The 25,713-nt window shown below is 42.9% G+C and overlaps 1 non-coding gene across 1 annotated transcript; it reads left to right on the top strand.

The window, feature by feature from the left end:
• The first annotated feature begins 14,870 nt into the window (after nt 1-14,870).
• TRNAA-UGC (transfer RNA alanine (anticodon UGC)) lies at nt 14,871-14,946 on the top strand. Its single transcript has one exon. It is a non-coding gene; the product is annotated as a tRNA-Ala (tRNA).
• Nucleotides 14,947-25,713: the final 10,767 nt, after the last annotated feature.

The raw sequence follows: 25,713 nt of genomic DNA, 5'->3' as shown, positions 1-25,713 counted from the left end.
ATGAAATGCTAGAGGTTTCCTTTCACTGCGCGAGTCACTGAGAAAGGCGGCCGGGCATTGTCCCAGGGGCACGGGGCCCCTCTGCCGCGGCACTCTCAGACACTCTCTTTGCATTGCAGAGCCCGGCCACCTTCTGTCGGAAACACACACTCCACACTCGGCCGCTATCACCGCCGTGGTCCCTAAGTACACGGTCCAGGTCTGGGTAATATTTAAGGGAGTCACAAAACTTTAGGACCATCCCATGCGCTGAGCGATGGTATCCATTTTAAGGAATGTATCATTAGGTGAGCTTGTCATTGTGGTAACATCGTATGTGGTAGAGATTACTGCTCTGAGGATACAAACCTGGGTAGCGTGTTATTGCACTGAATGCCATAGGCAACCCTAACACTATAGTAAATATTTGTGTATCTAAACATATCTAAACATAGAAGCAGTACAGTAAAAATATGATATAAGAGATAAAACACGGTGCTCCCGTATAGGGCAATTGCTATGAATGGAACATACAGATCTGGAAGTTCAGGGAGTGAGTGTGAGTGAAAGTAGAGGCCCAGGACGTGACTGTAGACTTTATAAACACGGTACACTCAGGCACGAAATGTATAAAACAGCACAGAAGTAAAGCAAGTGCAAGAAAAAATGATACAGTCTAGCGATGCTATACAGACAGACAGTCGGTGTGAGGCTGCCACCGCATAGGATGACAGATGGTTTACAGCAAACTTTCTAAGTAAGTAGAAGCAAAACACTCTAACATAATGATGAAATCTATAGTATAGTAAATACATCAACCAGGAACAGAGTCACTTACTTTCATTATCAAATGTCATGTACTATACATAATTGCATTGGCTGTACTTTTATATGACTTGCAGCGCAGTCGGTTTGTTGACACCAGCGTCATCACAAACACGTGATGAATGATCGCACTATGTCACAAGGACAGCTATCAGTCACTGGTGATAGGAATTCTTCAGCTCCATTATTATTTTATGGGATCACCATCATATATGTGGTTTCATCGTACATGACATGCATTTATGCAGTCCATGACTGTAATTCAGTGTTCTTCAAAAATTGAGTATTCTGAACGTGTGTGCTCAAACTGATTGCAGCTGGGGTGCTTACATTTTTAAACTGAATATAGAGATGATTTAGCTTGCTCAAGAATAAGTGATGTTACATAGGAGAAGGCTTCTCTGGGGAAGAGTGGAGGCTTTCTCATTACAGAGGCGTTCCTCAGTGTGATATATAGGACAGCAGCTTTCGGGGGACGAAGTGGTGGGTTTATAGCATAATATGTTCAGAAAGGATCTGGCTGATCATTTTCAAAACAAAGGAAGAGGCCCAGCAGATGAGGTGATTTGTCCAAAGTCACCCAAGTCTATAAACTAACTCCATCTTACAGAGAGGTCCAGGAAAGAACAGAAACTAGTGGAGTGAGCTCACAGGAAAACACACATTCTGGTGCATTCTACTGTGTCTTAGTTTCCCAAGAGATGTCCTCTCTCATGGAACAATCACTTCTTTTGCTAGGGTCTCTGACAAGGATCATCCGTAACTTCTAGACCCCCTCCACCCTTCACCCTGATTGTTGGATCCAGGATTCATTCTCCCTAATTCTCTGCTTATGAACTGGTAAATGCTCATTGTGTCTGCTTTCTGCCTGGTTTCCTGATGAGTGGTGATTCAGGTGCATGCTGAAATCCTAGCTTTTTGTACTTTCCTATTCTCCTATATGCACTGCTCAATGTGATGGGCAAGATCTCTCATCTTTTGTAAGTCAACAAAATGGTCAGAAAAACTATCAAACTGATGGGCAAAGAACCTGTTAGATAATGGCTGGGAGTTCATCCAACATTCCTATTTAGTAATACCATGAAATTCTTTAAGCTTTTTCAAATGCTTAGATGATTACCAAATTAACTTCTAGGTCCTCATCTTTTTAAATGATGCATTTTATTTTCTCCAATTTTTTTTTATTTAATATGCACTCATCATAGAACATAGGGAAATTAGAAAAGTATATTTTACCCCTACCATCTCTGGTTCATCATTTGATCATTATCAATATATTGTTACATATGTCTCTTGCTTTTTCAAAAACATTAACATTATATTCTTAACTATATATTTCAGGGCCAAATCTTTCTTTCCATTGACATACCTTTTTTTTTTTTTAAACAAATACTATTTAGTACATATAATGGCTCTAAGAAGTACTATTTACATAACTGGTAATAAGTAGCTGGCAAGTCCCATGAAAGAAGAAGGTGAATAATAATAATTTCACATGTAATGACAGGTTTGTGTGCAAAAGAAATTGAGAATAGTTATTACAGAGAAATACTCAGTTATATAAATGGTTAAGTTGGAAAGTTACATGCTTGCCTCTTTTATATTTTCTGGATACAGAAATCCATAGGATATGTGTAAGATAAGCTTGAATGGAATGAAAAGCATTCCTTGCACTCTCTGAAAGATTAGGAAATTGGCTCTCTGTGTCATCTTTTCTTCATCTGTAAAAGATAGGTAACAGCATCTGTCTTATAAGATCATTGTAATGGCTTAAGATAATGTATTTTAGCCATTAAGTATGGGCCTGACAAAGAAGGAAGAGTTTCTCCAAGAACAGGAGCTTAGCAAAGGTACTTGGGAAATGTTCTGGACTTCATCTCCCTTGTGGATCCTCCTGCGTCTGGTAGCGTGTCAGTGTATTCTCAACCTTCCTGGTAGTTTAGGAGAGGACCAGCTGATCAGTTTCCATTGTGAGGATATATTTGCCACCCTTCTGTATAAAACCCAGGGACTCGACTCGCCCTCAGCACTGCTTCAAGGTCCCTTGGGAGAACGGTAATAAAAGCCATCTGTCCTGTGAGGTTGATAAAATTTTATGCACATGTTCCTACAAGTCAATAACGGGAGTCTGCCTGAGTCTGGATGAGCTATCCCTGTAGTCATTTCAGAGGACATACATAGTGGCATTTAAGTGCTAAGTTCTGTTTTGGAAAGATTTGCATTGAAGCATTATTAAAAAGCACAGATTGAGGCTGCCACATGTGGAAGATAGATAATAATCCTCAGTGTTCAGTATAAGAAAGCCAGTACCATGGTGGAGCTTGAGAGAGTAGATACATATACTGGCCCCAGGTAAAACGAATAAAAATAAGAAAGAAGATTCAAACCATTTGAGAGTGTGGCATTGTAGAATGTATTTGAATGATTTAAAAACAAGGGTGTTAATTCAGTTAATTTCTTTATCAATTATGCAACAAGTCACCGATCTACTTTGAAATTTGATGTTTTAAGACGTAAGCCTAAAGAGCATTGACTTAAATAGCATATTTTGGAATGTATCTTTCTACAGAGTGAAGCAAATACCAACAAAGTATTTATAATAAATTGAATGGCAAAGCTTACAAAAAGGAAGCCTGAAGTATAGCTCTGTCCCACTTTAAGCACAATTGTGTGAGATACAGCCACATCCTCAAATGGCAAATGACACAATTAGCCTTGAGTAAAAAGAGATGCTTTTCCTACTGAATCAAAATGCTACCGATTTCCCCTACTATTTGTTTTCACCTTCTTTCACCTTTTTCCTCAGTAATAGAATCTCCATTGTACCTAGGCAAATGACTTTCTGAACAAAGACTACATTTCCCCACCTCCCTTGTGGCTAGGTGGCCATGTGACCAAGTTCCGCCCATGACCTGTAATTGGGAGAAGTTTGTGCCTCTTCCTGGAGCATCTGTGACTTGTCTTCTTCTTGCATGTGAGCTGAAATGTGATAGAAGAAGAAGGAGTTCCCACAGTTCCCATTGTCATTTTTGACCTTGTGAATGGTATTCACATATGTCAGAAAAACAAAACAGAAAAATCTTGAGCCCTGACAGCATGGACCATCTTATTGCCATTTTAGAACTAATTTATATCAAGAATTTTTAAATATGAAGGAAAATTTATACTTCCTATTTTTTTAAGCTACCGTTGTGTGGCTTGTCTGTTTTTTGGGTTTTTTTTTTTACAGAGCATGTCTAATCTTAAGTTATATAGCCACACTCAACATTCCCTTTTGATACTCAAATGATTACCCAGTTCCAGAATCTTCTTGCAACATATCAAGCAGTGATTTGTATTATGAGGTGTATCTGCTGCCTCTCTGTGTGAGATCCAGGGACCCTCCCCAAAATTGCTTTCCGGAAGACAACTAGAAGTACAAGGATGTCTGAACCCATTACCATAGGTTTTCCAGCTATAAAATTCCCTTGTGACTATGACTTCTTCTGCTTAGGGTTCAGATATTAGATGTTGGTGCTATTCATGTTCTGCCGCATGAAAATGGCAGAAGTCACAATCACCCCTCACTACTTGTTTAATTTACAAGCACTGTTTGGAAGCCCTGGTTTCCAGTGAGCACTGTGTTAAACAGTCTTGAAAATATATAGAAGACATGTTTTCTGTACTGAAACAGTTTTATTGAGCAAGCCAGGTAACAAATCTGGACACCGAAATTAATGGAAACTTAAATTGGATGTAATTTGTAGCAACAGTTTCTCAGGTGGGAAATCTGGGATGGTCAATTGTTAAGAGTGCTCTCATGAAGAGACGGAGACAGGATAACACAGTATAAGAGGGGCATAAACTAAATGCAGGAAAGGATAGTGAAAGTGTAAAGGCAGAAGAAGTTTTTCCACTTATTCAATGGTCTCATGTGGGCAAGGCTGTGCTTGGGAGGAGAAAATGAACCTTGCCACAAGTTCCCCCATCTGAAAAGTTGAGATAGATAGAGTTCTACTTAGGACTAAATTTGTTAATGCATATAAAGCACTTAGAATAGTGCTTCCTCATCTCTCACTTAAAAAAAAAAAAGAGTTGGGAGGAGGAATTTGTGAATCTTTCTCAAAGAAATTATATTAGAACTTAGACTTAAAAGATAACCAGAGGCATTTCTCCATACTCCTGGCACTCACTGTATAAACAGCCCTTGTTTACAACTAGCATCCATTCCGCTGTTATTCTGATTGGCTGGTACCTCTGCTGAACTGGCTGTTATTTTGAGGATTATCCCCCCCCCCTCAAATGGTGTGGAAAATGCTGTGGGAAATGTCAACATGGGCTTTGTAAACTTTGGTTAGTTCAATACTCCCTGAGAATCAGACACCCACCTCACAAGGACAACTGCCACAGTTCTATTACCAGTGATGGTCTTCTGTGAAGTTCTCAATAGCATCAAATGGATATTAAACAAACAATTGTACTGAAAAAAAAAAAGATATAGCTGATGTGCTATAGAAGGTTCTAAACTACCTCACATGTCATTTCAAAGATGTTGATGTGTCTTTTACAAATGTGATATAAGTAGAAGAGCTCATGGAATTCCCATATACTCCCCCACTTTTCTGGCCCACATATGGTTTGTTCTTGCAGGTGATATGTGAGTGGAACTGATACATACTACTTCTGACCAAGTATTAAGAGCTGGTGTGTGTTCTTCGTGTGTTTTCTTCCTCTGCTGTGCCACCACAGAATGGTGTTGATGAGCATCTTTGTCAAACATGAACAATAAACAAAGTGTTGTTATGTTAATAAACTATGTTTGCAGTATTACTTTCTAACCACATCACAGGCTACAGTACCCTGACTAATGGTGGAATTGTTTCCAGAAGTGGAACATTACATGTTGTGATGAACTAAATGTATATGTCCCCCCAAATTCATATCTCAAAAATTTACCCTCCAATATGATAGTTTTAGGAGGTGGGATCTTTGGGAAATAATTAAGATTAGATGAGGTCATGAAGGTAGAGCCCTTATGAGTGAGATTAGAGTCATGAGAATGTTGGCTTCCTATGTGTATACTCTGTCATGTGAAAATACAGTGAGAGGTCAGAAGTCCGCAAGCTGGAAGAAGACCCTCACCAGAACCTGGCCATGCTGGTGCCTTGGTCTTTGACTTCCCTTTTTCAGGACTGAAAGAAAGAACTGTCTCTTGTTTATAAGCCACCAGTCTATGGTATTTTATTATAGCAGCCCAAAGTGACTAAGACACACATCAAAAACCTAAAATATGTAGCTTTGGTTTGGTGACTGGTACCAGCGATGGAGTGATGAAATATACCAGAGGTTGAAAGCATGGGAATCCATGTTTCACAGGAACTAAATATTTAGTGAAACTACCATCCGAGGAAACATATTTGGTACTGGACAATGTGGATTCTAAACGAGAAACTCTCTGGAAAGACTTTGAAAAACAGAACTTTGATTTTGCTATTGCTATTTTGTAGCTAGACTTGACAAGGGGTCCAAGATTCGAAAGGGGTGATCACAGAGAGAATTGGCTTGTGCAATTTCAAAACAAAACAAAATAAAAAAACAGAAAAGGTACAGAAATGTGGGGCTTTGCACCACAGGAAAAGCTGGCTTTAAGACCCCTAAACCAGTGAGGTTGGGGTTCAAAGGGATTTTTATTGTCAATTTTACCAATAAGATCTTTCAAAGCAAAATTTTGTTCTTTTTTATTTTTTTCAATTATGAACTTTTCATTAGAGCCAACAGCCTTAAAAATTAAAAGCTAGAAGGTTATGCTGAGAAGATGAGAAAATAAACATTTAGATTGTATTTTAAAAAACCAGAGTGTGATGACAGACATATAGAACTTACTGGAAGCAAGTGTATTAGAGGCCTATTGAACTTTTGAGGAAAATATATTGCCAAAGATGCTATAAATCCTGTCTGAAACATCTGTGACTACTGAGGTTTAAAACAAATCTTGGTCCCCCAACTATTTCCGGGGAGGAAACAAGCTGAGAAGTGGTACAGTCTCAAAGGACAGCATACACCCTGGTGCCCATTACTGTGGCCAAGGAATAGAATGGACACAGAAGAATACCCTGGAAAGGGATCTAAAGACCTTAGAGAACAATGGGGAAGGAATCTGAACAGCAGAATCAGTGCGTAACCAAGTAACACTCTGCACCCCCAGGTCCTTCAAAGTCTGCCCAAAGAGAGCAGACAAATGGCTGTTGTGTGTCTTCCATTATTTTTGATGATTCTGCTTAATCTGATTTCTTTCCCACCATTACATAATGGGGAGTGATCAGGAAATATGTTTAGTTTATATATCTCTGAACACAATTGAACAACTGGTGAGTATCATGTGAATATTTAAGATTTTGAGCAAGATACCATGATAGTGTGAAATCTTAGATCATTTCTCTTGGGGAACCCCTGAGTGTTTTCTACATATGAGAGCATATCAGGAGGAATTTCTTTAGGATACAGAAGGCACTCTTAAGCGAGGATAAACTGAGGAAGGTTAATTGATAGAGGAGTTAGTTATGAAAGTGTAGGTAGAGTGTTGAGGGGACAATGAGGAAGGTGCAGAGACGTGGGCATTGTCATCCATAGACCCCGCAGAATGAGGAGGGTGGATGGTTTCCAGGACCTGGAAGGAGAGTGAGGGTGAGTCATTTAGGTCAGTTCCAAAGGCTCAGAAAGCCAAGGTGACCTCACAGGGAGAGAATCAAGGGTACAAATACCCTGACCTCCTCCTCCTCCTCCTCCTCCTCCTCCTCCTTCTCCTCTTCCTCCTCCTCCTCCTCCTCCTCCTCTTCTTCCTCCTCCTTTTCCTCCTCCTCCTCCTCCTCCTCCTCCTCTTCTTCCTCCTCCTCCTCCTCCTCCTCTTCCTCCTCCTCCTCCTCCTCCTCCTCCTCTTCTTCCTCCTCCTCCTCCTCCTCCTCTTCTTCCTCCTCCTTTTCCTCCTCCTCCTCCTCCTCTTCCTCCTCCTCCTCCTCCTCTTCCTCCTCCTCCTCCTCCTCTTCTTCCTCCTCCTTTTCCTCCTCCTCCTCCTCCTACTCCTCCTCCTCCTCTTCCTCCTCCTCCTCCTCCTCTTCTTCTTCCTCCTCCTCCTCCTCCTCCTCTTCTTCCTCCTCCTTTTCCTCCTCCTCCTCCTCCTCCTCTTCTTCCTCCTCCTCCTCCTCTTCCTCCTCCTCCTCCTCCTCCTCCTCCTCCTCTTCCTACTTCTCCTCCTCTTCCTCTTAGGTCTCCTGGGCCTTTCTCTTTAGTATCCCAGCTGGAAGCCAGTGGGGAGGGAAGTCTTTTGATGTCCACATATATTAGTTTCTCTGGGTGGATAGCTGGATAATCGAGGGGTGGGGGTGGGGAGAGCAGATGTGAAAGGGCAAACAAATGATATATCCAATGGGAAAAAAAGGAAAGAAGGCTATTACTTGACCAGAACGGAGAAAGCAAGTGTGCAATCCTACTCACAGCCCCTTCCACATATTCACAATTTAGAGTTTTCAGAGAAAACGAAATATGTGTGTGTTATGGTGGACAAAGATCTCACAGTGCCTGCTGCAGGTGGGGTAGACCAGAACTTCAGCACAGGCCCGGTGACCTATCGGTTCAGTGAGTAAGGGGCTGATCTGGGCCAGGACGGGAAGTTCCTCATTCCTTACCAGGTATCATGTTCCCGGCCCAGGACTAGTCATAGCCTGCTTAAAAGTAAGGAGTAGGGAATCGAGTTCCTAAGTATGACGGTGTATGAGTACCAGAAGGGATCACTCCACATTCTCCACTGGCCACGTTCTCCACTGACCACACTGCTCACCTCCTGACTGATTCATGGTATCCGTGGTGCCAGTTCTTTACCGTTTTCTATGCCCATGCCCTTTACCATGTGATTTTGCAGTTCCTTTCATTAAACAGATGAAGTCTGTTTTTACGACCCCTTGAACATAGCCTATGCTTGTGATTTGCTTTAACCAATGCAGAGAGGTGCAAGTGATGACATACCAGTTTCAAGCCAAGAAGTCTTGTGTGTCTACTGATGCTCTTGTGCCTCTGCTATCACCATGGGAACATGCTATAGTTAACCTGCTAAGAAATATCCAAAACAGGGCCTAGTCTCTCCAGCCGAAGTCATCACAGGCTGGGCACAAGTCAGTTGAACCCCCACACATGGGAGCAATTCCAGGCAAGGTCCCTAAGAGATTAACCTGCCTGCAGTTAAGATGTGTGGACATTATTATGATATGCTATTGAGGTGTTGGGATTGCTCATTACAGCATAACTATGACAATAGGTAACTGATACACTCTCTCATTCCTCACCAACCACATTAAATTACAGCTTTAGGAAGCTATCATTCTAATTTCACAACAGCTTTGACTGCATAATGGCTTTAGGTCCAACTCTCATGAGTAGCGATACTTGCTATGCCTTTTTATCTTCAGTCTTTATAAGAGTTGTTTTAGTTTCTTATTCATGCTCAGCCTCTTTCATTACACTTTAGCACTAATGAAATCGAGGCTCTAGAATCAGTTGGTTCTGGTTTGAAGTTCGAGCTTTGCTTCTTAACAGATACAAACTTGGGTAGATCAATTAAACATGCTAAGCTTCGAACTCCTCTTTCCTCAAATGAAAGCAAACTGCTGAGAGAACTAAATGAGGTGATGTGTGGAACTTTGAGCACAGTGACTGTGAGTGCTTTCACTCACTGATAAGACTTAGTCACAGGAAAGAAAACCTTATCACTCGTTATTACTACACTTGGGGGTGAGGTGTGGCACATAAATAACCAAACTGGATGGAAAGGATGAGAGGGACTGTGTTTACAATTACAATTTTTATTTCTGCCTATTGTTTATTGAATCCTTTTCAGGGAAGTGCAGTTATTAATGAAGACCAGTAATTTTATAAACAAGCAAAGTGACCAGGATTTCTTAGTTGTTTTTTCTTGTTTAATGGTTAGTGTTTACATAAGGGCAACATTACAGGTTATTAATTAAGTCAACAAAGTTTGGAGCAGATGATTCTTATGGTATGTTGGAGCCAGCCTATACTTACTAATAACAATCAGTCGTTAAATTTTTAGGATTTTTTAAGCCAGTTGTTATATACAGTTGGTATTTTAAAAAATTATATTTATAAATGTATAGTGCAATAAGTTATATTAAAAAAAGAAATATAGTAAATGCTAAAACCTTACCACTTCTAAATTATTTGATCGTGTTTTACTATTATCTATGCTCTTGAAGTTACTTGTTATAAGTGGAAATACTACACAATGGCATGCCACTGCCCGTCTTTTCCAAACTCCAAGTTCAGTGATGCTGCACCAGTCCCTTGAATCTGGCCATAGTGTGAGTGTGGACATGATGGAAATTAGCAAGTTCTACACACTGGGGCTTTTCATGTTGGCAAGTCAGTGACCAGTGTGTAGCAGCTTGAAATTGGGTGATGCCATCAGTTTTATGTAGAATCGTGTTTTTCAATCATCAGCTCGCTGATTGTTCCACCAGAAATGTTGTGCCAGTTTGTTTGCAAAAGAGTTAACCACCCTGATGTTGTATGAAGATTATAGACTCAATAATCTTAGTCAAATTGGCTTATGCTTTGGGGTTTTTCTGCCTTAGTAGTCCCTGAAATAATTCTGCTATTTTCACTGGTCCCCAAATGTAAGAAGTTGAAAACCATTGAAGAAGACAGTGTTGTTTTTGCATTTGTTTAAAACAATACTATCTCCTGCCTACTTTGCCATGTTATGACATTAGGAAGTTTTCTATAACGGTCAGTATTCCTGCAAAGAGATTTTTTTTTTTCTTCAACAATATATACTGATGAGTCAAACAAACTTTCAAACAGTCAACTGCAGAATGTAGTCATCATCATTCTTAGCTACCTCATGGTCTGGCAAGGGACAGAATGAGAAAAATATAGCAAGAGTGAGGCAGCCTTGGAAACCCGGGAAAATATTTTCTGAGAAGTTTCCCCCTGATCTGATTTCTTGGCTGACTGTGAGTGTGGAAGGAATATTGACTTGGGAGGCAAGCAAGGCGGGTTCCAAGCCCTGGTCATTGCCTACCGTGTGTGTAGCCCGGTTCCTGTCACTTTCACTCTACTGGGCCTTGATGTCACACACCCATAAAAATAAGATGATTGTATTAGGTCAGATGCAAGAGCTTATTTAGCTCTCAGACTTCATGACATTCAGTTTAGAGAGAAAAAAAATGGAAAGAGGGGAACATTTCTGAAAGACTGTCCATTTTTTTCCTCCCTTTTTTATAAATCTTGGGTGACAAAGACAAGTCCAGAGACATGGCCAGTCTGAGTAAAGCTCTTCTTTAAAAGACAATGGAATGTAATAGGAGAGGAAGATTTTTCATGGGGAGATGGTGAGCCATGCCTCGCAGCTGCTGATTCTGTTACAGGTCACGTGAAGAGGAGCTGGCTATGTCTTTGTATAGTATTCAAGAGAGCTGCGGCAGGTACCACGAAAAGGCTGCTTTGTCCACTCTTAGAAACTGTTGGTCCCTGGAAATACACTGCAGCAGGGGATAAGAGTGGCAGGGATGAGAGAGAAGGGGCCATGAGTCTTTTCTGGGTAAACAGCTCCTTTGGAACTGGTCAGCACCAGCGGTCCCCAGGGAGTCCTGGCCTCCGCCCCCACCCCACCTTCCTGCTCTGAGGCCAGCAGCCACCCCTGCCTCAGCCTCCACTCGGCCAAGCTGGGGCTGGGCCCCCACTGCCACTGAGCAGAGCAGGGTACACTCATCACCCTGAGTCAGACAAGTTGGAGGCTATGACCTATTAGACCACAGAGCTCTCACCACATGCATATAGGAGTCTGACTCAAGGCCACAAAAGCAGGACAGTCAGACTTTTGTGGCCAAGAACCCTTCACCTCCTCGGTTCCCAAACCCCCTGGTGTCAGTCCACCCATCCTCTGAGCACTCTTGGTGGTGGGAACCCTCTAAACCCTGGGGGGGGCTTTGGAAAAAAGCAGCAGTTTGGAGCAGAGTGAATTATGCTTTAGGAACAAGCTGGCACTGACCCCTCAATGAAGTTGGTTTTTTTGTTTGTTTGTTTGTTTGTTTGTTTCCTCAATGAAGTTGCTTTTAACTTGCCAACAATTCCTGATATCTGTGGGCTTTGACCTCTTATCATTTTGTTTTCCAACTAGGTTGTATGTCCTCAAGAATGTTTTGGTTCATGCTTCTTCCCGTGCCAGTCACAAAGGAGCACTGGGGGGAGATTGATGGTCTGGTAAACGTGCCCTCACTGAGCCCTGCTGTTATCACTTGTGCCCACTCCAGAGATGGCCATAGCCCATCTGGCCATTTGGCAGCCTGGGTTAGCGCTGCCAGCCCAGCTCCCCAATGCAGATGGGAGCTGCCCTTCTAGAAACCTACTTGACAAAACAAAATTCTTTACTGGTCAAGGTAACTCCTTTTCTCTATTGCTTTCGATTCTATTCTAAATGTATTCATAAAGGTTCAGATATATACAGATATAATTATTTTCCAGCATTTTTATACAAGACTTACTTAGTTCTGAAAAGCATTATTAGCTAATCAATTGTTTTATATGATATATATATAAATCAATTTTGAGGGTTTCTCCTAATCTAAGATGGACTTTTAAAAAATTATTCTTTAATTTGTTGTAATAGTTCTTTTTAAATCAATTCATCAACCCAAATTTAAAAGTTCATTGTTATCGATTATTGGTAGCAATATTAGTAATCCTTTACTATAGGTTTGAAAAGCCAATGTATTCCACTCCTTGTATATACCAAAGAGAAATGAAAACATATGTTTATACAAAATCTTGCACATAAATGCTCATAGCAGCATATTCATGATAGCAAAAGGTATAAAAACCCCAAATGTCTATCAACTGATCAATATACAAAATGGGGTATATCTGCACAAGGGAATATTATTCAGCCATAAAAAGGAATAAAGTACTAACACCTGCTACAACATGGACGAACCTTGAAAACATCATACAGGCAACAGGCAAGGGAGCCAGACTCAAAGCCACATAATCCATGCATATAAAGTGTCCAGAATATGCAAATCCATAGAGACAGGTTACCAGAGATTGGGAGGAGGGGTTGAGGACTGACTTAAAGGATACAGAGTTTCTTTTTAGGGTGGTGGGAAGGTTCTAAAATTGATCATGATGATGGTTGTATAACTGTGAATAGACTAAAAACCATTGAATTGCACATTTCAACTGGAAGAATTGAATGGTTTGTGTACCATATCTCAGTAAAGCTATTGTAATAAAAAAAAAAAGTGAAGAAGAGCCAACCTATTAAATCTCTAATTTTTTATTTCATAAATTATCTTTTCCTTTTTATATTATCAATAAAAGTATTTTACTATTGTATAAATAAATAAAACTAAATAAAAGTATAACAGCAGTCATCTTATTAGAAAGAACAATATAATAAAATCATATTCAACAGCAGTGATAACATGTTCTTTTTTCATGAAATAGCTTTTGATATGGAACAATCAGGACAGACTGTTCAGCCGAATGGATGAGTAACAGTGTAATGCCAGTGGCTGAGACCAGGCAGGTCCACATTGGATTTGGGCAGACGGTAGAGAAACCGCATAGCCGGAAAACGCTGGGCAGTTACCATTTAATAAAGTCTCACAGTGGTGGATGAGCACACAGGCAGGGAAACCACTTCTCCGGCACACAAACAGAAGGAATGGCCCCTCACAGTGGCAGGCAGGCAATCCTCCATCAACAATTTCCCTGAGCACAAGCACCCATAGCCTTATATAGGCTAGACACACATGCCTCTGTCACGTGCTCACAAAGGGCTTGCAGCTGGTACCTCAGCGAGCGAGCCTAACACAGCTGCCCCACAAACACCTACAATTTACTGCCTTTTAAAAATCATCAACATTTGTGAAAATCGAAGTCCTTTCATTCTTTTAATGCCTGCAAAGATCTATCTGGCCTACTCTCTGTTTCTCTGAGCATGGGCTCCTATCCCTCTTCCTTGCTCAGTGCACCTGCGGTGTGCTGTCTCTGTACACATGTGGCACGGTGCCCCCACCTCAGCCTTTACCTGAGATGTTCCTCCCACATGCATCTGCACGGCTCACGACCATTCCAGGTTTGCCCAGAAGTCAAATTCTCAACGAGGTATCCCCTGACCACCTAGGGCAGTGATTCTCAACCTGTGGGTCACGACCCCAGTGGGGTCGCCTAAAGCCATCGGAAAATATATAATACATATCAGGTATTTACATTCTGAATCATAACTGTAGCAAAATTACAGTTATGAAGTAGCCATCAAAATTATTTTTTGGTTTGGGGTCACCGCAGCATGAGGAACTGTATTGCGGGGTCACGGTATTAGAAAGGTTGAGAACCACTGACCTAGGAGATTTCTGAGACATACAACATCATTGATTTATTATGTTTACGTTTCCTTGCAGGTTTCTTTGTTCAGAATATAAGCTCTCTGAGGTTGTGGGTACTTGGCTATTATATTCCCTGATACTATACCATGGTGCCTGGCATATAGTAGATGTTCAATTCATATCTGTTGAATGGAGGAATGAACATAGATGCTAGCAGTCCCATTTGAGGAACACATTCTATATTTTGTTAAATTATTTAGTCCAGTCATGGACATTCTCCTAATTTGGAAATAACTAGCAAAAACAAACAAACAAACACATAAATAAAAGAAAGATTATACAGACAATGTGTCTTTGGAGAATAAGAAGTCAGTCCTTTAATTTATAGGAGTAATACACAATATAAAAATTTTGTACTATGTGTAAATTAATACTCTAGTAAAACGATTTGATGGACCACTTTGACTTCTCCTGAAAATTAATGCCGTATGATAATTCAGCCAGCCAAAGAATTATGAACTGAGCACCTTCTGCGTGCTAGGCACATGGCAGCAGTGATGGACGTAATCATGAAACTGATGTCTTAGTGGGAAGATCAACACAAAACCACTGAACAAGTACATTTGATGTCAGTTGGTGCTGAGAGGTACAAAGAGAAACCAGTAGGGTAAGGGATAAAAAATGGAAGCAGCCCTGGCCGGTTGGCTCAGCGGTAGAGTGTCGGCTTTGCATGCGGGGGACCCGGGTTCGATTCCCGGCCAGGGCACATAGGAGAAGCGCCCATTTGTTTCTCCACCCCCCCTTCCTCTCTGTCTCTCTCTTCCCCTCCCGCAGCCGAGGCTCCATTGGAGCAAAGATGGTTGGAGCAAAGATGGCCCGGGCGCTGAGGATGGCTCCTTGGCCTCTGCCCCAGGAGCTAGAGTGGCTCTGGTCGTGGCAGAGCGACACCCCAGAGGGGCAGAGCATCGCCCCCTGGTGGGCAGAGCGTCGCCCCTGGTGGGTGTGCCGGGTGGATCCCAGTCAGGCGCATGCGGGAGTCTGTCTGACTGTCTCTCCCCATTTCCAGCTTCAGAAAAATACAAACCCTCCCAAACAAACAAACAAACAAACAAACAAACAAAAAATGGAAGCAGTATTGGGATGGTGAGGTGGTGACATTTGCCCCAAAACTTTGGGAAGTGAGGGAGCGACTCATGCGCATCTGCAGGAAGAGTGTCTCAGAGAGAGGGAACAGCTGTAGCAAAATCCTGCAAGAGGAACATGTGGGCATGCTCAAAGTACAGCCAGACAGGAAGAGGAGAGTGAGTGGAAGTGATGATGGAGTGGTCTAGGAATCAAGTCATCATAGAGTTTTGCAGCCCATGGTCAGGACTTAAGAGCTGTATTCTTAGGGCCCAGGGAGCCTCTGACAGCTAGAAGTGACATGATCACCTCTCCATGGAGTGACATCTGATCTGCATTTCCAAAAGGCTGTTTTGACTCTGGTGGTGAGACTATAAGAAAAGCAGTAGGATGCATGGTATATAAAAACAGGAGGGAAATATGGTGTTAAACTCCATCTGGAAAATAGCAATAAGACACACAAAACAAGGAGGTAAGTTGAGGCTCCTCTTCCCTGCAAAGATGAGGCCTTATACAACTTTGCCTTTACCCTGAGAGCTGTTCTGTGTGACGGGCAAGTGGACATGTGTCTAGAGGAGCGAACAGGACCACAAGGGGGATGAACCCCACGGGATGCGGAACTGCCGACTGTGTTGGGGATGAGCTCCAACTCCTCAAAGACAGGACCCAAAAGCATCATGGGACACACTCCTGTCCAGGATGGAATGTTAGGCTGTGTTGTCTGTTCCCCAAAGTCGCATAAAACATGGGGCCTCAAGTGAGTTTGCTCCTCTCTTAGATTGAATCCCCCCTCCCCTAAAGAGGGCCCAAGACAACACTTCAACGGCGAATAACTTTCTGGGGAAGTAAAAGAAATGTAGATGTGGGAGAGGGAAGTGGGACAGCACAGGAAAGCTGCCCTAGCTGGGTAGCTCCTGCTGTGAACAGCCAGCACTTAGCCCTGCTGGGGACTGCTGGGGACTGCTGGGGACTGCTGCAAAAATGGTGTGAAGTACTGGCTGGGACTTATCCCTCCCAAGTGGCAAGGGGACTGGGGTATGAGTACACCAAATCCGATCTGTCATTCATCTGTCACTCATGAAGGCCTGCTGCCAGGGGGTGTTAATCCCCCTTCACCTCTTGCCCACCACTTGCACGGATAAGCTTCAGGCAGTCGGAGCCAGAGAAAGCTGTTTGTCAAAGAGGAAGTAGGTCTGCTGTGCCCTGAAGGCATAAGGGCAAGAGGCAAGGATAGGATTCCCATAGTGTCTGCTGCAGCCACCCCTCAGGGCTACAAACAAGGGGCGCTCACTACGGTTCTGCAACCAGCCTCTTGTTCATTCTGACTTCCCTCTGCCTAGTGTCTGTGACATGGGCAGCACAGGAGCACAGGAGTGGACACTCCTGTGTCTAAGCTTGACCATCCTGCAGGGCAGATGGTATTAATAGCAGTGAGAACTATGTTGAGCTCTTCGAAGATCAGCGATAACACCTTAAGAGGTTCTTTGCGGAATTCAATTGCAGAAAAGCAACGGTTTCATAGCCTTAAGTCAGGTTATCTTCTGTTTATGACTGTTTTGTGGGAAGAAGCTTATGAAGCCCAGGCATCTTTCCTGGATACCAGCAGACAATGTTTTTCTCCTTCTGTCCCCATCAAATAGTATGCCCAGGGCACATATGTTCTAAATGATTTCATAAACTGTCTGGCAATGCAAATATAATATATTTGGTATAAAGCATTTTTCTTCTGAGCAGAAACTATGATTTGATACCAACTGGAAGCTGGGAGAAAAGAAGATATGATTGAGTTTAAGTTAGACTCTGAAATGCACACACACACACACACACACACTCACACACACACACGCACACACTTACGTGGAAATGGTGACCCGGTTATAACTCTAGTGGTACAAGCAAGGCTGTTATAAGGAAGGAATGAGTTCATCAGGAACTCAGGAAATCCTCACTGAAACTTCCAAATATACAAATAGGTTCCTTTTATTCCGCTATGAATCAAAATGATGCCACGTCCTGTCATGAAGGATGTTGTCGACCAGCTTGAATGGGAGCCAACCATGCCTTGCCTTTGTTTCTATGACAGTCATTGCAAAGTTCAGCATCTTAAGGCTGATAATCGCCTTATTTGGCAAACTCTCAGGTGCTCTGTTTCCAGATTTATTTTGGGGTGACAGAATTTCATCTAATCTTTACTTCAGGGTAGGGGACGTGTTAATTGCCGGAGGCCAGATGCACAAATATTTGTGCACTCAACACAGGTGATTGTGCAGCCAAAATTGAGATACAGAGCCATAGCTGAAAAAAAAAAAAAGAAAAAGAGAAAGAAAAAGAAAAAGAAAAATCCCTACCACAGTGACTTAAGCTATCCTGTCATTGAGCCAAAGGATATTTTAAAAAGTTGTCGGTTGCAGATATATGTGTGAGCAGGTCAATAGATAACGTTGGCTTATTATTTTTTTCTTTCAGTAAACCATCTGCAACCATTAGTCCTTCTAAATATTAACTCTCCAACCGACCAGGTAACTCGCTCCTGGGGAGGGCAGGATGGAACGGTCTGTTGAACAAGGCAATGAGGAGGAACGGGGGCTGTAGCACGTTCAGGACAGTGACACAATCACCGTCGGATAGCACACTCGGATATCAGCAGTTCAGCTGTCCCAGAGACAGAAAGGCGTAAGTCCCCACCACTCAGCTGTACAGGACCATTGTGGAATCTCCTCTTGTGGGTTTCAGAAGGGGGCACGGTGCCCAACTTTCCCAGCTGCAGGAAAGAAGCAGTCACCCAAAATGCTGAGATAATGCCTGAGCTTGCGATGTCTTCAGTCCTGCCTTCCAGTCCACCCCCATCAAATTCTATCTTTGTTTTAGGCCATGACTCATCACCCCCACCCCCCTACCCCTCTGTTGGCTGTGACTCACAGCAGAAGCCAGATAAACAGAACCCTACGCAGCAGCGGTGGGAGAGCCTAGTGAAAAAAGTTAGGTCAAACGGTCAGGTGGTGGGAATCTTCAAGTGTGTGTGTGTGTGTGTGTGTGTGTGTGTGTGTGTGTGTGTGTGTGTTAGGTCAAACGGTCAGGTGGTGGGAATCTTCAAGTGTGTGTGTGTGTGTGTGTGTGTGTGTGTGTGTGTTTTCTTTTGGTTTCCTTGTGTTTAACTTGGGGGAATTCCTACATTGGCTGAGAGATTCAGCCGGGTGTTCCCTTTTAAGGTAACTCGGGGGTACTGTGGTTCAAGCTGCCACCACAGGGGATAATCTATGATTGATCGTGAAAATGGTCCCACTCTTTTTTTACTAATCCCTTTAGCCTTTCTATTTGCCGTGTGACTTTACAGCTACTTCCGCGAAAGGGTGGAGTCTCTTCTCCCACTTCTGGAATCTGGGTTTGTACGTGTGACTTGCTTTAGCCAATAGAACGTTGGGGAAATAACACTGTGCCAATTTCAGATCTAGACTTCGAGAGACGGACATTCTCTGCCTTTCTCGTTCATGCCTCTGCTTTTCTGTGATAACAAACTCAGAGCGACCTGCTGAAGGCTGACTGCCACCTGCCGCAGAGCCCAGTCATCCAAGCTGAGGCCGCCTCAGACCAGCCAGCCTGGCCTGCGCACCACATGGCTACAGACATATGAATGAACCCAGCTGAAAGTAGCTAACCTGGTCCGAGTTAACAGCACCTCTCAGCTGATCTAGAGCTTCGTGAGTAAAACAAAACAAAAACACCAACATTTTCGTATTAAACTACTATTATTTATGGTACTTCATTTGGCAGTGAATAACTGATGTACTACCCTTGCACATTTTAATTTAACAATACGGACTGACATTTTTAGATTAGGAGAACCAAAGCCTCGTGTGCTTTAGAATACCATGTTTCTGAGTGTTGAGTCCTCTTAGTTTTCAAAGGCCTTCCTAAATTGGAAAAAAGCAAGCTCTTAAAGTATGTGACATGGATTCAGTGGGCGGAGATTTTCCCTTTACCCTGCTGTGGGTAGGTGGTCAAGCCCAGGCGAAAGCAGTGCTAGATGCACTGGATTAGCTCCCTAGAGCTGTAATGTGCAGAGCATCTCAGACTTAAACGGCAGAAATTCCTTTGCTCACAATTCTGGAGGCTAGAAGTCCCAGATCCAAGTGTCAGCAGATTTGGTTTCTTCTGAGGCCTCTGTCCTTGGCTTGTGGATGGCTGTGTTCTCGCCTTGTCTTCACATGGTCTTCCCGCTGCATGTCTGGGTCCTAATCTCCTCTTCTTCTAAAGACACCAGTTCTACTAGATTAGGCCCACCCTAATGACCTTATTTTAACTTAATTACTCTTTAAAGAGCATATCTCTAAATAGTCACATTCTGAGATACTGAGAGTTAGGACTTTAACAGGTGAGTTTAGAGGGACACCATTCAGCCATTAGGGCCCATTTAATGTACTGTTGTCATATTCCTAAAACACTGCTTTGATTGTATTACTACCTTGTTCAAATTCTCTCTGTGGTTCTGAATTGTACAGGGATGGGCAACATTACCTTTATAGTTGTAAGAGAAATGCAGCCTATTGTATTATTTATTAATTATTATAGTATTTATTTGAATTATAACTGTAAACCTACATTTGCCCATCCCTGTATATAAAAATAAAGAATCATTGTTCCCTACACGGACCCCTCCAGTTCCACCATTATCTTAGCCTAGTATTCAAAAGCTACCTCAGACTTGATTCTTTTCTCTCTTTCCAATTATTCACACCACCATGACTGACACATTGCCACCCTAGTCTACTTTCGGTTCCCTAAACACACATATCTGCTTCTCCCATTTCTGTGCCTGTCATCCAGCTCTTCTCTAAGTCTGCAATGGCTTTTCCCATCTCTTGTCAAAATCTTCTCCAGTTCTATAACCTCCAAAGGTTCTTCCAGTTTAGTACTCCAATCAGATTGAATTTCTCCTCAGTATTCTGGCATCACGTGACACCTCTATGACTATACTTTTTAAAATAGTTTTTCCATATTATGGCTATGTTGGTTGCCATGTGAGCTAAGGCTATAGCTTATGTGGATTTTTATTTCCTACAGTGGCCACTGCAGTGCTTTTCATATTGTAGGTACCTGTGGTAGAAATGATTATGGTCACCATTTTTCATATTACCATCCTCTTGGACATTCAGTGTCCCTTGTGACTGAGTGGGGACATGCAGCTGATTTGGCCAGTAGGATATGTGCAGAAATAATGTATCTCTTATGTGTGGATATGCCAGTCAACTTCCTATTTACCCTCAAATATATCTAACTGTTCTTCCCCTCTTCTGCTATATACCGGCATTACTCATTTTCCCAAGCTCTCTTCCTTTCTGGATAATAGGTAGTTTCAGCCAATGGGAGAAACTGGCTAAAAATTGAGGGTGAAAGGAAAGAAAAGCCAGGATATATATTTTTTTCTCTCTTTCTCTGCTCTGTGGTATCTCTGTTAACAGCTACTTTCCTTTCTGACTCCAAGTCCATTGGACAAGATCCTACTATGGATCTTGTTCCTGTTGGATAATCTAGGTTCCTGGACTTTGGTGAAAATACCAGCTTCCCATTGTCCCAACAGCCCCTCGGTAAAATCAGCTTCCTGATGTTGCTCTGGTGGCACCTCTGTCCTTAGTTTGACATCTATAGAAGAGAAACAATAATGTTGGCTATATGGAGCCATTACGAAATCAAATAAACTAATATATGCAGAATTCATAACTGAAGCCCCTGTACATGATGGAATACAAATCCTAAGTTGTAGGAATATGCTGTCTAGGACTGTGACCTCCCCTTGGCCTCTCATTGCATTTCATCTGGTCACCGAGTAGTTCATTGTCACCATGACAAGTGGTGCCCCGTGTGAGGAACGGGAACCAAACGACAGGTTTGCTACTCCAAGTAGTCACTGTTGCCACGACACTGAGTCTCTTCAGCATTCCATGCACAGTGGAGTCCTGCCTTCCTTTAGTCTCTGAAACTCTCCTTGGTCTGGGTTTCCTTCCTACCTTGCTGACCATCTACCTGCTGCCTCTGTGTCCTCCCTTCAGCCCTTACTCAGAGAGACCTCACATGATTCACTCCATTCCACTTCTTCTGTCCACTCCATTTTGCAAGAGCTTCCTTACCTTCATGTCTTCAACATGTCTTCAAGGGGGACATGCCCATGTGCACCTTCATCTCTCATATCCCTTTCAAGGTTCCAACTCATTTCTTCCATTGCTTCCTGGGCCCCTTTTACTGGCCACCCAGGTACTGTACATGGAAGGAGTGTCAGGTGGGAAAATGAGAGTTCAAATCTCCAACACACCACTGATGTGTTTGATGTCATTTTGGGGACTTAGATACTCCTTCAAGGGAGGGTTTTTGGGGACAGGTGGTATCTAACTAATCCTCCTTGTACTTCTGTTGCTTTAGTTTTACACTGAAACTTTACTTATCACCTCTGCTTTCCACTTTTAAAGTTTAACTCCCAACTTCTCTGTATCTGTCAATATCATGTCCTTAGGGCTCAAAACTCTAGAAGTCACGTATAATTCAACTACTCTCTCTCCTTCCTCCCCACTATTGCGGCAGTTGAGGCATTAAGAATTTGGCTATTAAGTTAAATGACTTGGGTTCAAATCTCGACTTCAGCACTTATTTATTGTGTAACATAGATGTACTTCTTTTTCTAGAACTCAGTTTTTTATCTGCATAGAGGAAATAAAATGAGGAAAACACTCAATGCAATGCTTTCCATAGGAAGCACTCAATAAATGTTTGCCATTATCCATCCATCCATCCATCCATCCATTCACCAATCCATCCATCCATCCATCCATCCATCCATCCATCCATCCATCCATCCATCCATTTGTCTGTTCAGTAGCCAGCCAGCCAGCCAGCCAGCATGTATTTGGGACACAGTTACTGTCCTTATTTTATCTCCTGAGAATTCATATTATTTTCTTTTGAGGGAGGCCTAATTTCTTTTAAATCACAAAACAGCAGTCATATTAAAAGTCTAAACTATATGGGGAATTTACACTCCTAGGAAAATGTATACAGGTAAGGTGACCATGCATCCAATTTTCCAAAGATAGTCTCATGTTATACCTATCATTCTAGCTTAATTATAAACAATATCTCATTTTTCTTTCATAAGTAGCCTGAGTTTGGATAATAAATTATATGTAATCTGTATGTACAGGTGATCTGCATATATAGGTGATTTATTTAGGTCTTGGGCTCTATCACCATAAAGAACTCTTTGAATAAAGCCCCCATATTAAACAATAGGTAAAGAGTATTTAAAAATAAATATAATTCCTACCCACTGTGATTTTTCAAACTCAGTGGCATTATTTAACATGATTTACTGTTTGATGATGAATGTTTACTACGTTTTTTCTTATATATTTCAATAATAAAATAGGATCTATCCAACTGGTGGTTTAAAAATAATTTTCTATTTATTTATTTATCTGTGAGAGGAGGGCAGATAGCAAGGCAGACTCCTGCATGCACCCCAACCGGGATCCACCCAACAACCCCATCTGAGGCCAGTGCTCAAGTACCAAGTTATTTTTAGCACCTGAGGCTGATGCATTCAGCAACCAAGCTATTCTCAGGGCACGGAGCTATGCTCAAACCAATCCAGGCACGGACTGTGGGAGAGGAAAAGGGAGAGAAATGGGAGGGGGAGAGAAGTGAATAATCACTTTTCCTGAATGCTTGGATAGGGAATCGAACCCAGGATGTCCATATGCCTGGCTGACCCTCTATCCACTGAGCCAATGGCCAGGGCCTAAAAATAATTTTCTAATTGAAATTTATACACATGTATTGAAAGTAAATATGTATTTATTTTCCAACTTGGATGTTTTATATATTTAAGGTCTTTCTCACAAAATGTGCAATCCTTAATTTTTTAAAATTAAAGTTAATTATAATTCACAAGGAAGAAATAAATGCTTAATATCAGAAGAAATTTTTTTAATAGAATTTATTGAGGTGACATTGGTCAATAAAATTATACAAGTTTTAGGAGTACAATTCTATAATACATCAGGAGTATATTGTACTGGTGTTCACCACCCCAAATCTCCTTCCATCACCATTTATCCCCCCTTTACCCTCATCTACCATCCCTCTGTGGGTGGAGCACAGAGCATATTCCTAGCACCTGCGGCTGATGCAATGCTGTGAGAATACTCCAGCTCCCAGAACCCTCCTGGGCATATCCAGGTAGGAAGCTCGCCCGCTATGAGGAAGTGACTTAGCGCCAACCATGCAGCTCCCTGATCTTTTCAGCCATTGACTGTGAAGGACACGCTGTAACACCCTCTAGTCTGAACCCATGTATATAAACTAGCTTACTTCCTGAATAAAGTGGATCTGCGTCACTGAACCTGGTACCCGGAGTCGGGTCTTTGAGTTTCTGTCGTCCTCACCCCTGGCAGGACTTGTCCACAACTGGCGCCCAACGTGGGGCAGGAACCTAACTGGCATCCAAGGGATGGGTGAGTTACCCTCTGCAATGGGAAACCTTCTCCCCCACTCCCGAGCCCTGCAGGCTCGAGCCCTGCACACCCTATTGCATAGTAGGTGAGTTAAAGTTAGTGAAAAGGATCTCTGTACTTACTGGGAAATCCTCTCTGGTTTCAATCCTTGGCTCCAGGATGCGCCTCTCTGGGACCCAGATACTTGGGCCCTAGCTTTCCAGAGCATCCGTTTGGCCGAAGTACATGGGGAACAAACCTTCCTCTCAGCCTCATTCCTGCCCTGCAAGCGATACATGCCTGTCTGACCAGTGCTCCTCCTGGGGACCCTTCGCCAGTGCCAAAGATATTGCAGGCTGCCTCTCGCTCTAGGGAGCCCCTACCTCCCTATTCTTCCCCTTCACTGAGGAGGAAAGTAGTTTAGCCTCCAAGTTTGTGGCTGAGCGCGCAGAAATGAAACCAACGAAATTGCTAACTGCGCCTGCCTCCAGCTCTGCCACTGGAAAAAGCAGAAGTTGCTACTTTCACATTCCCTGCCAGGGCTCAATGTCCCACCCCAGCCTCTCAGATGCCATTTTCTCCAACACGTGTTCCTGCTGCAGACCCATGGGCCAGACTATACGCCCTTGTGTGTCTTTTTTCTTTCTTTCTTTCTGTCTGTCTTGTCTATTTTTCTGTATCTCTCGCTCTTCCCCCTCCCACTCTCTCTGAAATGATGCTGGAAGGACCCAGCCATGGCACAGTGGTGGGGATCACACCCTCTTCTAATGCAAGGAAGAGGTTATGCTTGTGTTTTTCAGCCAGTTTGGATCCAAGGAACCCCCCAACCTGCTTGACAGGGTTTCTGGGGTACCCACTAAGTGCTTCAGTCTTTACCCATCCAAAGCCACAGCCCTGGCCTTCTCCACACTGACTATGCCTGAGAGGAGGAGGTCCTCAATGCTCCAGAAGAAGACCTCCTGGCCTGCATGCATGCCCCATCACTTGGGGTGATGTGGAGGCTTTGGTGGGGCAAGCCCAGGAATTGCCCCTGACAGGCCCCCAGGCCCTGGTGCTCTGTTCTTGCTTATGTGTACTATAGTAACCGCTGATGCCCAGATGCAGGCAGCAGCAGCTCGGGGCTCAAATCCAGCCGTGTGAGCTGGTGTTTTCAGTTCATCTTTGGAGGATGAGGAGAATTGGGCCAGAGTCGTGGTTTACAGACTCCAGAAGGTAAATGGCGGCAGCAGCTGTGGGAGGATAAATGAAAGCCAGGCTTGCATTGCCAAGTGGCCACTGGAATGGCAGGGAGTGCCTGCTAAGCCGCTGGTGGGTTCACTGACATTTTGGGACATAGGGGTGGACTCCATCATGCTCTCTGGAGCAGAGATGGAAATGCTGACTGCCATTGCCACATGCTCCTCTTTGGGACAGTGTAAGACTTGCCAGGATGGCAGGGATGAGGGAGGTAGCTGAGGCCTCCTGTGCATGAACTGATTTCCTGGACTACGACTGGAGTGGGCACTGGCTCCTTTGTTGGATGGACTTACGGATTTTGGACAATGTGAAATACCCTGATGAGGGTGGGGGCAGCTTTGCTGGAGACCCTTCCCCTGCTCCAGGAAGCCATGGCTAGAAAGAAGGCCGAGGACATTTTGTACTTTTGGCAAAGTGCTCAGAGACTGGTGAAATGTACCTTTATAATTGTTGAAATTGTATGATTTGTCATGTTGTTGTAATTTGTGTAATGTTCCTTGCAACCATATGTAGTATGCAGCCCATGGCAAGCCATCCATTCTTTGTTTGGACGTTGGGACCTTTGTGGGAAGGGGGCGTGCATGGACCTACATCCATTTTTTACAATCAAAATGGAAGTGTGTTTAACGGCACCTAGAAGGTCTCTAACATAATGGGAGGGAAATGACATCCCAACCCCTAAGAAGAATCCCCTG

Source organism: Saccopteryx bilineata, chromosome 6 (assembly GCF_036850765.1).
Source record: "Saccopteryx bilineata isolate mSacBil1 chromosome 6, mSacBil1_pri_phased_curated, whole genome shotgun sequence".
In the NCBI taxonomy this organism is placed as follows: domain Eukaryota; kingdom Metazoa; phylum Chordata; class Mammalia; order Chiroptera; family Emballonuridae; genus Saccopteryx; species Saccopteryx bilineata.
Note: the sequence above shows the minus strand (reverse complement) of the source record. Positions and strands in the feature narration are given on the sequence as shown.